Source organism: Lagenorhynchus albirostris, chromosome 21 (genome assembly GCF_949774975.1).
Source record: "Lagenorhynchus albirostris chromosome 21, mLagAlb1.1, whole genome shotgun sequence".
In the NCBI taxonomy this organism is placed as follows: domain Eukaryota; kingdom Metazoa; phylum Chordata; class Mammalia; order Artiodactyla; family Delphinidae; genus Lagenorhynchus; species Lagenorhynchus albirostris.
In genome coordinates this window covers 16449548-16462583 of record NC_083115.1, presented here as the reverse complement: position 1 = coordinate 16462583, position 13036 = coordinate 16449548, and positions in this window count along the sequence as shown.

Genomic DNA, 13036 nt, shown 5'->3' with positions numbered 1-13036 from the left:
TTTACTTATTTACAACAATGTTCACACAACTTTTTACATTTCACTGGTATCAATATTTATTGATCTCTTGTTCCTTTTTGTTCAAGTTCTTATATTTGATTAATCATATGGTTGAATAAAGAATATTTTTTGAGTAATTTTTTCCATGAAGAGTAATAGGCAATACATTTTGCCCTCACAGAGAAATTAAAACTGTCATACAATTAGATAGGCATAGAATTTAGGGTAACTACATGTTCCTTAAAACTCTAGAGTGATACTAGTTCAATTTCATCTCTTAATGTTATCAGGTCTTAAAATTCTTTGCAGTTACCTGTTCATTTTAATTAGTTTTCTTTTCAGACTATAGAATTCCACCCCCCACGTTTGTCTTGAAATTAGTGATTTCTTGAGGATATATCTTGGGATTAATTTCTTCTATTAGCTTATTCTGTAACATGTTAAATCATTTAGCCTTCAAACTCAGATTATTTAAAGTCCTTTTTTTTGGCTGCATTGGGTCTTTGCTGTATGTGGGCTTTCTCTAGTTGTGGTGAGCGGGGGCTGCTCTTTGCAGTGCGTGGGCTGTAGGCGTGCGGGCTTCAGTAATTGTGGCACATGGGCTTAGTAGTTGTGGTTTGCAAGCTCTAGAGTGCAGGCTCAGTAGTTGTGGCACCCGGGCTTAGTTGCTTTGTGGCATGTGGGATCTTCCCGGACCAGGGCTCAAACCCGTGTCCCCTGCATTGGCAGGCGGACTCTTAACCACTGTGCCACCAGAGAAGCCCCAGATTATTTCTTTGATAGAAATAATCTTTCTATTAGGAAAGCTTTCTTCTATGATATATTTGATTACTACTTCAATTTCAGTTACGATAATCTTCCTTAAGAAAGCTTTCTTCTATGATATATTTGATTACTACTTCAATTTCAGTTATAATAATCTTCCTTAAGAGTGTCTATTATTTTTTGACTGAATATTCATTTCTTTTTATGTCTTTGCTCACTGTTTTAGTGTCTTCATTCCCCTTGGGAACTCTTACAGTCTCAAATTTTTCTCTACCACACTGAGTTAATTTCCTACAGATTTGCCTCTATTAATCTCTTTTAGTTTATAATTGTTTTTTTTCAATTTTTTTCCTACATAGTCTCACCACTGCCATCTCCTTTTGATCCTATACTCTATCTTAATCATGTCCCCTTTCATCTTACTTTACACTGCTATGGATATGATCCTTTTTGTTGTCTGCATCTTATTGAAAACACAAATCAGCTTTCATTTTTCTATTTTTATTCAATTTACTAGTGAACATATTGGACAGTATAGCATCAAAATTCAATTAATAAATTGACTAAATTGAAAGTTGTGCAGCTCTTTAGACAAATTCCTTGAGTATGTCAAGGATCTAGCTAGTGTCAGAGTGTAATCTACAACAATATCATGAAAGTTTTTACTACCACTCTTAAATTCCAGAAGATCCATCAGCATGTCACTGAAATAATGAATCCCCTATTCAAGAATCTGCACCACTACTTGCATTCTTTATGCCTCTAATCTGTCTCACAGTCTGTCTAGGGGATGCTGAGATTACAGGTTCACAGTAGTTTATACCTGTTGGCGTACAAAGAAGAGTGGCAAAAGGCCAAGATTGATGGAAATATATGGAAGGCAAAGATACTTCTGTCTCTTGAAACTCTTCCAGAAATGTTCCTTCCCAACACCTGAGAGAAATTCTTGGACCCATAGAGACTATGAATTCCAAAGCAAAGATGGTGCTCACTAGACACTCACATTCAAGTATAAACAGGAATAGGAGACAAAAGACAGAGCATTCTAACAATTTTTAGCATCTGGAAAGCAAACTTTATTAAGGAAAACTGATTGCACATGGATAAGAGAAGACTGGAAGGGAATTTAATAATTAGAAAGAAATGATTTATTCTCCCTTGCCGTTGAGAACAAGGGTAAATGAAATTGGCTTAGAGAATAAAATGTTTTGTTTAAATATTACAACATACTTTTTTATGTGTGGCTTTTATTACATCTTTCAAATATAAAAGTGACTCTTCTGAGTATCTTTAAAAATAGATGATAGTTGTATGTGTTTGGAATTGCTTATCTAAAGGTGAGTAATAATACTTTATATAAACTACTACTCCCAATGTTTCAATATGGCCTTTTCACTTTTTTGTGATAGTATACTTCTTAATGGACGGTTTTTCCTTGTAAATTTGATGTAATAGTTCTTTCTGTGTAACAGAAGCTATTCTTAGGCTCCATATTATTAAATATCATTAAATTTCTACTGATTTAATAATAGAAATCAAGGTTCTTTATTGGCAGTACATTTTCTAATTACAGGGTTTTGCTAGGATTGCTACCCTATTCTTCTCTGTCCTTTTCACACTCCAAGGATATAGCCTTTATCCAAGGTCCTGGTTTCTCACGCTGGAGACATACGTGTTTTTTCCTTGATCCCACGGATCATGGTATTTCTTTATGGAAAATCGCAAATAGTATATACCATTACTCTTTTTCTACAAGTATTATGGAAAAAAGATAATGCTAAGGGTGGACTACTTCTAGTAACTTCCCAGGATGCACATGAGCATAACTGAAACAGAATATCCCAACCCCAGCCCTAATCCTGAAACATTATTAAAGTTAGCTTTTTGGAGAGGTAATATTCTAGAGCCCTGGGGGTTTAAGATTCAAATAGAAGTAATGTAAACTCAGAAAAACAAAACTTTTAAATGCCTCATTCTGTATTCATTGTTTGATATCTAACAACCCAAAGCAGAATAACATGCATAAGAAGTTTCTTGCTGGGCTTCCCTGGTGGCGCAGAGGTTGAGAGTCCACCTGCTGATGCAGGGGACATGGGTTCGTGCTCCGGTGTGGGAAGATCCCACATGCCACGGAGCGGCTGGGCCCGTGAGCCATGGCCGCGGAGCCTGTGCTCCACAACAGTGAGAGGCCTGCGTACCGCCAAAAAAAAATGTCTTGCTATAACTTGCATTCCCAGATAATCACCTTTCTGAGGCCACTTATAGCCCCCTTTCTATAAGGTGAAGGTATATTTTGGGAAAAGTACTTTTGGAAATACACACGTCTCTTATTTAGTATAAAAATCTAGGTAAATAATGATTTTTTAGGTGAATGGCATAAGGTACCTTTTATACTGTGCTCAGTGTGGTAACGATAAATGTTGGTAGTAGAATAAAAGAGAAAAGATGGTTGAATTTATAAAATCTTTGTTCATAGTTTTCTTCTTTGAGTCAGACCTGAATTTAGTCCCTTGGTGTAGTAGATAATTAGTCAGTAACATCTAATACAATATTAGAGCCCAAATATTTCTGCCTTATCTTTTTGTCTGTTATTCCCAGAACCCTAAAAAGACACCATTGAGGAAGATTGTTTGTTACTGGCAACACTTTCTCTTTCTCACTTAAGGTTGTTACCTTAGTGCTAATTATAGTTTCCAGAATGAGTACAATAAACCGACTTGTTATGGAAATCAGTAGCTTTGGTACCTGAGCAGTGACTCTTAACGGGGTGGGAGCAAGAGTTTTGTTAGCCACATTTTTTTGCCTCATTGTATTGGGCTCTGAATCTCCAAAGTGAGCACACATTGGGATTGGTGGGTGAAGGAGAAGGAAATGGTGTTCTTCAAATGCTCTTTTTGTTTGAGATTTAAGCACAGACTCCTTGCTGATCATTTCTAATCTGGTCCATCTACACTGAAGTTAGGTGAATTCCTTCAAGAAACTGACAAAACTGTACATCAGTAGCTTTACTTTTTCAGAACTTTCATGAATTTACACTTCCTGTGTCCCTATATATGTGTGTATGTGGTACTTTAAAAGGGAATTTCAGAGAGAAGAAAAGAGGATGAATTGGGAACAATTAGCCAGTAGGCATCACAGCCCATCAGTCTTGGAGCATTTATATTCCTCTGTGCTGTAGGCAACTATCAATACAGAATCTGTAGTTATAGTTGCCTTATCAACTATAAGAAGCTGTAAGCCTCAAATAAGATAATATATGTGCAAACATTTCAAGGAGTTAGAGGTGCCATATAAAAAGTTAGTATTATTTATTATAAATTTATTTATTTATTTTTGGCTGCGCTGAGTCTTCGTTGCTGCACACGGGCTTTCTCTAGTTGCGGCGAGTGGGGGCTACTCTTCATTGTGGTGCGTGGGCTTCTCATTACGGTGGCTTCTGTTGCAAAGCACAGGCTCTAGGTGCGTGGGCTTCACTAGTTGCAGCATGTGGGCTCAGTAGTTGTGGCCCACGGCCTTATTTGCTCCAAGGCATGTGGGATCTTCCCGGATCAGGGCTCGAACCTGTGTCCCCTGTATTGGCAGGCAGATTCTTAGCCACCGTGCCACCAGGGAAGTCCCAAAAGTTAGTATTATTTATATACTTTGAATCTGCTCGAGTTGTGGGACTCTGTGTTTCCTCCTTGATCCACTAACATCTAGCACAGCACAAGACTGAATTTAGATGTTCAAGCTTATATTTAAGCAGCATACGTAGAGATGTAAGATCTTCTACCCATTAATTTTTGTGCCCTGTCACCAAGATAGGATAAAATTAAATCTCCCTTCATAAGTAATGAGGATTGAAGTAAAGGGAATAGGGACTGTGGGAAAGCCATAGAGGCAAGTTATGCCTTTCTTCATGTTGGGAACAGCTTGGTAAAACCTCTCACCCTCCAATAAGTGTGTGATGGTAATCCTGTTACCTTGATTTTTTTCACATAATAAAGGCTTAATCTCACAGAGAGTTATAGAATTCTTTTGGAAGACATCACTTTAAATGATTATCATACCCAAAGAAGGCCTTAAAATAATGTATTTTGCAATGGTAGAGTGTAAGACCATTAAGAAGAAATATTTAAATGATAATATAGCTCATTGCCAACTAGAGACAATAGGAATGTGGCAAAAAGGACTACTAATAGGCCCCCGAAGAATGTTAAAAATGGATTTGAATATCTAGCACAGTGACACTAAATGTTAAAATTTCTTAAACACCAAATACTGATAATACAGAGAAGGTTAAAAAGCTGCATTGAACCTTGCAAATATGAATACACGGGCAAATAACAAATCTAAATCCATGCGTTTTGAGTTAGGACTGAAATCTGAAAACAGTATATTGACACATCAAGTATTGCAAAGATGCTTCAGAAATAGTATTCCGTAAGTATCAAGCAACAGCCTCCTCTCCCAGAGGAGTGGCAAGCCACGTGCTCACACTTTCAGGAATTCGTCCTTTCATAAAGAAATCTAAAAACATGTGCTGAATATAGAAGTGCCTTCTTCCTTAGGGGTCATAGAAAAAAGTGTAGCTACATGATCATAGGTGAAAATGAGGCACCAGAAATTAAAAAGCTTTATGAGAACTTTCAAAAGCTTCTCTTTATGAGAATGAATGTTTTTCATAATCAGCTGAAAAGATGCTGATATAAAAGCAATCACCAGTGAAGATATTCTTCAAGGCTACTGTCCCTTGCATAGTGATACACTAAATGTGTTGTACAGTACAGAAACTACCAGGCATTTGAAAAGCAGTGAATTAGACAGGCACATCTTTTCTATATCTAAAAATGGTATAGTAGAATTTCAGAAGAATTAAAGAAAAAGAATTGAAAAACAATCTCACACCCCTCCCCACCATTTAACTTGATTTCCTTTTTCTACATTGGTTTGATTATCTTGTTTTCTGCCCATTTTTCTCATGTTTTCCACACTGATCAACCTCTTTACCCCTATACAAAGGCACAATACAACAGGGAAACAAAGGCACATTCAGAAGCAATGCCTCTTTTGTATAAAAGAATTTTGCCTTTTTACCATTAAGGATATTTTATTTCTATATACATATGTGTATATCTGTAAATCTACCTTTTTGGTCATTATGTACCTAATTTAGACTCTGAAAGTCCAGGTGATGGGACCATGTCTTCTTGAATAGCACTGGTTTTAGGTTGCCAAAAAAAATTTTTTTAAAATAGTTACATGTGTAATTTCTTTGTGGTGGTAAAAAAAACCCCATAAAATTTACGATTTTAACCATTTTATACCATTTTAACCATTTTAATGAGTATATCCAGTGTATTAATTACATCACAATGTTGTTCAACAATCACCACTATCTAGTTCCAGAGTATTTGTCACCCCAAAAGAAAAGCCTAAACCCATTATGTAGTCATGTCCCATGTTTCTCCTGCCCCCCGGCTTCTGGCTACCACTAATCTCTCTATCTCTATAGATTTTTCTATTGTTGGCATTTCGTATAAATGGAATTGGCTTTTTGTGTCTGGATCCTTTGACTTAACATAATGTTTTCAAGGTTCATATGTTTTAGCGTGTATCAGCAATTCATTCCTTTTTATGGCTGAGTAATGTTTCATTGCATGGATACACGCATTTTGTTTATTCGTTCATTAGCTAATGGCCATTTGGGCTGTTCCATCTGTTGACAATTATAAATAGTGCAGCTATGTAACTTCGTGTACACATTTTTGTTTGAACATCTGTTTTCAGTTCTTTGGGGGTATATACTTAGGAGTGGAATTGCTGGGTCATATGGTAATTATATGTTTAATACATTGAGAAACCATTAAATTGTTTCCAAAGCAGCTTATTCATTTGACATTCACACTAATAATGTGTGAATGTGCACTCCCACTTTTCCACATGCTTGCTAACACTTGTTCTTTTTCTTTTTAAATTGTAGCCTTTCTGGTAGGTGTGAAATGGTATCTCATTTTGACTTTGATTTAGCATTTGCCAAATAACTAATGACATTGAGCATCTTTTCATGTGTTTGTTGGCTGGTTTTGTATCTTTGTCCTAATGTTTACTCAAGTCTTTGCCTATTGTATTAGATTCTTAGGGCTCTTGCAACAAAGTACCACAAACTGGATGGCAAAAAATGACAGAAATTCATGGCCTCCATGTTCTGGAGGTTAGAAGTCTAAAATGAAGGTGTTGGCAGGGCCATGTTCCCCCTGAAATCTTCAGGGGAATCTGTCCTTGTCTCTTCTTGGCTTCTTGTGGTTTGCTGGCAATGCTTAGCATTCTTTGACTTGTAGCTGCATCCTGCCAATCCTCCATATGGAATTCTCCCTTTGTCTGTCTTCACATAGTTGTCTTTGTCTAAGGACACTAGCCTTATTGTATTAGGGGTCCACCCTATTACAGTATGACTTCATATTAACAAATTACATCTGCAGAAACTCTATTTCCAAACCAGCCCTTCCAAGGTACTGTTCTTAGGACTTTCATTTATCTTTCTTGGGTGGAACACAGTTCAACCCACAACATCCATTTTTATTTGGGACTTTATCTTTTTGTTATTGTAAAATTCTTTATTCTAGATATTAGATCCTTATTAGATTTGATATGCAGATATTTTCTCCAATTCTGTGGATTGTGTCTTCACTCCCTTGAAAATGTCTTTTGCACAAAAGTTTTTAATTTTGCTGAAGTCCAATTTATTTTTCTTGCTTGTGTTTTTGGTGTCATATCCAAGAAACCATTGCCAAATCTAAGATCATGAAGATTTAATGCCTATGCTTTCTTCTAAGAGTTTCAAGTTTGAGCTCTTATATTTAGGTCTTTGATCCATTTTGAGTTAGTTTTTTGTAAATGGCATGAGGTAAGTGTCCAACGTCATTCTTTTGCCTGTGGGAATCCAGCTGTCCCATTATCACTTCTTGAAGAGACTATTCTGTCTTCATTGAAAGATTTTGGCACCCTTGTCAAAAGTTAAAAGAACAGAGACTAGAGTTATATTTTGGGGCTCTCAATTTTATTCTGTTCATCTGCATGTTTATCCTTATGCCAGTGCCTATTTGGGGGACCTTGTAGTTAGTTGTCAGTATCGATATTTCCATTACTGAAGCATTGAAGTAAGTTCCAGAATTGGGACATGTGAGTCTTCCAACTTTGTTCCTCTTTTTCAACATTGTTTTGGCTATTGAGGGCCCCTTGCAATTCCATGTGAATTTTGGAATCAGCTTGCTTATTTTTGCAAAAAGGCCACTGGACTTTAATAGGGATTGTATTAAATTTGCAGATTGCTTTGGAGAATATTGCTGTCTTAACAATATTGTTTTCCAGTATAAGAGCACAGAATGTTTTTCCATTATTTAGGTCTTCTTTAACTTGTCGCAGCAAAGTTTTATATTTTTAGGTCCTTGATTAAAATTTATTCGAAAGTATCTTACTCTCCTTGATACTACCTTAAATGGAACTTTTATTAATTTCCATTTCAGATTGTTCATTGTTAATGTATAGAAATACCGCTGATTTTTGCATGTTGATCATGTATCCTGTAGCTCTGCAATCATTTACTTTTTAAAAATTCTTTATGATATTTTTAATATATAAAGATCATGTCATCTGTTAATAGTTTTATGTCTTCATTTCAAATTTTGCTGTCTCATTTGTTTTTCTTGCTGAATTGTTCTGGCTAGAACATCTAGTACAGTGTTGAATAGAAGTGGTGAAAGGGGGTATTTTCATGTTCCTTAAGGGGAAAGCTTTAAGTCTTTATTCAGTATGATGCTACTGTATATTTTTCACAAATGTCCTTTATCAAGCTGAAGAAGTTCTCTTCTAACTTGTAGTTTGTTGAGACTTTTTAAGAATGAAAATGTACTGAATTTTGCCAAATGATTTTTCTTCATCAACTAATAATACTGTGTAGCTTTCCTGCCTTCATTCTATTAATGTAGTCTATTACACTGAATTTTTTTTATCAGTTAAACCACCTTTACATTGCTGGAATAAACCCCACTTGGTCATGCTGTATAAAACTTTTAATATGCTGTTGGATTAGATTTGCTAATATTTTGTTGAGGATTTCTGCATGCAGTCATAAGGGATACTGGTCTATAATTTTATTATAGTGTCTTTTCCTGGTTTTAGTATCAGAGTAAACGCTGGCCACATAAAATTAGTTAGGAAGTATTCCATTATCCATTTTTTGGGGAAGAGTTTAAGAAGGATTAGTGTTCATTCTTCTTCATTGGTGAATTCTACCAAATGTTTGAAGCCATCTGGTATTGCATTTTTATTTATTGGGAGCTTTTTAAAAACTGATTTGATTTTCTTGTTATAGGTCTGTTCAGATTTTCTGTTATCTTCTTGATTCACTTTTGGTAGTTATATTTCTACAAATTTATCTATATCATCTAGGTTATCTAATTTGTAGTTGTACAGTTGTTTATAGTACTCTATAATTTCTGTAGGGTGTTAACATTCCCAATTTCATTTCTGATTTTAGTAATTAGAATTGTTTTTTTTTTTTTTAACCTAGTGAGTCTGAAAAGGTCATCAAAATTGACAAACCTTTAGCTAAAGAGTCAAGCTTTGGTTTCCTTGACTTTTTCAACTGTTTCTCTATTCTCTATTTTGTTTGTTTCTCCTCTAGTTGTTTTTTATTATTTCCTTCCTTCTGCTACATTTGGACTTAGATTGCTCTTCTTTCTCTAGTTCCTTAAGATGTAAAGTTACGATACTGATTTGAGATTTTAAAAAATATAGGCATTATCGCTATAAATATTCCTCTGAGTATCGTTTTCACTGCATCCCATAAGTTTTGGCAAAAAGTGTCTTTTTCTTCTTTTCAACTCCAGGTATTCTCTAATTTCCCTTGTAATTTTTTTTTCCTTTGACCCATTGGTTGCTTAACAGTGTGCTGTTTAATTCCACATAGAGTTGACCCTTGAACAATGTAGGTTTGAACTGCACAAATCGACTTCTACGCAGATTTTTCCATAGTAAATAGTAAACAGTACTACATGGCCTGTGGTTGGTTGAATCCATGGATGTAGAGGAACCGTAGATACAGAGAGCTAACTATAAGTTATATGCAGATTAACACTGCCTTGTTTAAGTGTCAACTGTACTTGTGAGTTTTCTAGTTTTCCTTCTGTTACTGAATTTTTGTGTTTTTTTTGTTTTTTTTAGTTTCATTCCATTGTGGTTGGAGAAGATACTTTGTATTACTTTGATATTTTAAAAGTTACTGAGACTTTCTAAAATAGTCTGTACTGGAGAATGTTAACATGTGAACTGGTGAAGAATGTGTATCATGCTGGTATTGGTGGAGTGTTGTATATATGTTAGAATTTACTGGCTTATAGCATTGTTTTTGTCCTCTATTTGCCTTTTTCTTTTTGGTTACCATTTGCATGGAATATCTTTTTCCACGTATTCATTTTAGTATATTTGTGTCTTTGGATATAAAGTGAGTTTCTTATAGACAGCATATAGTTGGATATATTTTTTTAAATATTAAAAACATTTTATGGACAAAGGTATACATGAATGAACAACATTTTTATGTCTCTCAAACCGTTCTGAATATATTGGGTTATATATATAAACTTGGCGCCTCTAAGTAGAAGAATATTAGATATCAGCCTCAGAAAAGTACTTTTCTGCATGTACCATACCTTTTTTTTTAAAAAAAAGGTAACATTGGTTTGTAACATTATATAATGTACACAAGAAACATCTATATCAACTTCTATATACACTGCAGCATGGTTACCACCGAAAGTTTAGTTTCCATCCATCACCATACAGTTGACCCCATTTCACCCTCCCCCACCCTGCTCCCTCTTTTCCTCTGGGAAGCATTAATCTGTTCTCTGTATCTATGTGTTTGTTTTGTTTATACATTTATTTTTTATATTCCACATGAGTGAAATTATATGGTATTTGCCTTATCTGTTGGACTTATTTCACTTAGCATAATAGTCTCAAGCTCCATGTCATAAATGTCAAGATTTTATGCTTTTTATGGTTGATTAGTATTCTCTTGTATATAGGCATGTATATATGTGTGTGTGTATACACACACAAACACACATACACATCTTTATCCATTCATCCATCAGTGGGTACTTGGATTGTGTCCATATCTTTCCATATTTTGGCTGTTGTAAATAATGCTGCAATGAACATAGAGGTGCATATATCTTTTCAAGTTAGTGGTTTTGTATCTTTGGATAAATAACCAAAAGTTGAATACCTCGATCATATAGTAGTTCTATTCTTACTTTTTTGAGGGACCTCCATAATGTTTTCCATAGCAGCTGCACCAATTTACATTCCCACTAACATTATGTTTATGAGGGTTCCCTTTTCTCCACGTTCTTGCCAACACTTGTTATTTCTTGCGTTTTTGATAATAGCCACTCTGATGGGGGTGTGGTGATATCTCATTGTGGTTCTGATTTGCATTTTCCTAATAATTAGTGCTGAACATCTTTTCACGTGCCTGTTAGCCATCTGTGTCTTGGGAAAAATGTTTATTCAGATCTTCTGCCCATTTTTTTGATTGGTTTGTTTTTGTTATGAGTTCTTTATATATTTGGAATATTAACTCCTTATCAGATATGACTTGCAAATATCTTCTCTCATTTGGTAGATCTTTTAATTTTGTTGATGACTTCCTTTACTGTGCAGAAGTTTTTAATTTGATGTAGTCCGTTTGTTTATTTTTGCTTTTGCTTCCCTTGCCTGAGGATACATATCCAGAAAGATATTGCTGAGACCTAAGTCAAAGAGCATACTGCCTATGTTTTCTTCTAGGAATTTTATATGGTTTTAGGTCTTATATTCACCTTTAATCCATTTTGAGTTAATTTTTGTGTATGGTACAAAAAAATGTATTTTCCTTATTTTTCATGTGGCTGTCCAGTTTTTCAACACCATTTATTGAAGAGGTAATCCTTTCTACACTGTATGTTCTTTGTTCCTCTGCTGTAAATTAATTGTCCTGCTGTATGTCTGGGCTTATTTCTGAGCTCTCAATTCTGTTCCATTGATCTTTATGTCTTTTTTTTTTTTTTTTTTTTTTTGCTAATACCATGCTGTGTTGATTGCTATAGCTTTGTAGTATAATTTGCAATCAGGGAGTGTGATATCTCCAGCTTTCTTTTTTCTCAGAATTCCTTTAGCTATTCAAGTTCTTTTGTGGTTCCATACAAATTTTAGGATTTTTTGTTTTAAATCTGTAAAAAAAAAAATGTCATTGGGATTTTGATAGCAATTTCACAGAATTTGTAGATTGCTTCAGGTAATATGGACATTTTAGTAATGCTAATTCTTCCAATCCATGAACACAAAATATTTTCCTGCTTCTTTGTGTCTTCAGTTTCTTTCAACAGTGTCTCAGAGTTTTTAGTGGACAGGTCTTTTACCACCTTTGTCCAATTTATTTTATTCTTTTTTGCTGTGACTGTAAATTGGATTGTTTTCTTAGTTTCTCTTCCAGTGAGTTCACTTTTAGTGTATAGAAGAGAAACATCTTTTTGTATATTGAATTTTATACCCTGAAACTTTGTATCCTTTTATTATTTTTATTGGTTTTGTGGTGGAGACTTTATGGTTTTCTATATATAAGATCATGTCATCTTTAGTGACAATTTTACTACTTTCTTTCCAATTTCAATGTTTATTTCTCTGTCTTGACTAATTGGCCTGGCTAGTACTTCCAATACTATGTTGAGTAAGAGTGGCAAGAGTGGGCATCCTTTTCTTGTCCCTGATCTTAGAGGGACAGCTTTCAGTTTTTCACTGTTGAGTGTGATAGCTGTGGGTTTGTCATACATGGCCTTTATTATGTTTAGTTATTCTTCTATACCTGTTGTGAGTCTTTTAATCATAAATAAGTGTTGAATCTTGTCAAAAGCTTTTTCTGCATTACTGAGATGATCATACGCTTTTGTTTCATTTTGTGGTATATCATGTTGGTTGATTTGCAAATGTTGAACCATTCTTACATCACTGGAATAAATCCCACTTGATCATGGTGTATGATCTTTTAAATTTATTGTTGTGTTGTGTTTGCTAATTTCTTTTGAGTATTTCTGCATCGGTGTTGATGTCTGTGTTGTCCTTGTTTGGTTTTGGTACAAGGTAATGTTGGCCTTGTAAGATGAGTAGGAAGCATTCCCTCCTTTTCAATTTTTGGAAAACATTTGAGAAGGATAGGTAGTAAATCTTCTTTGAATGTTTGCTAGAA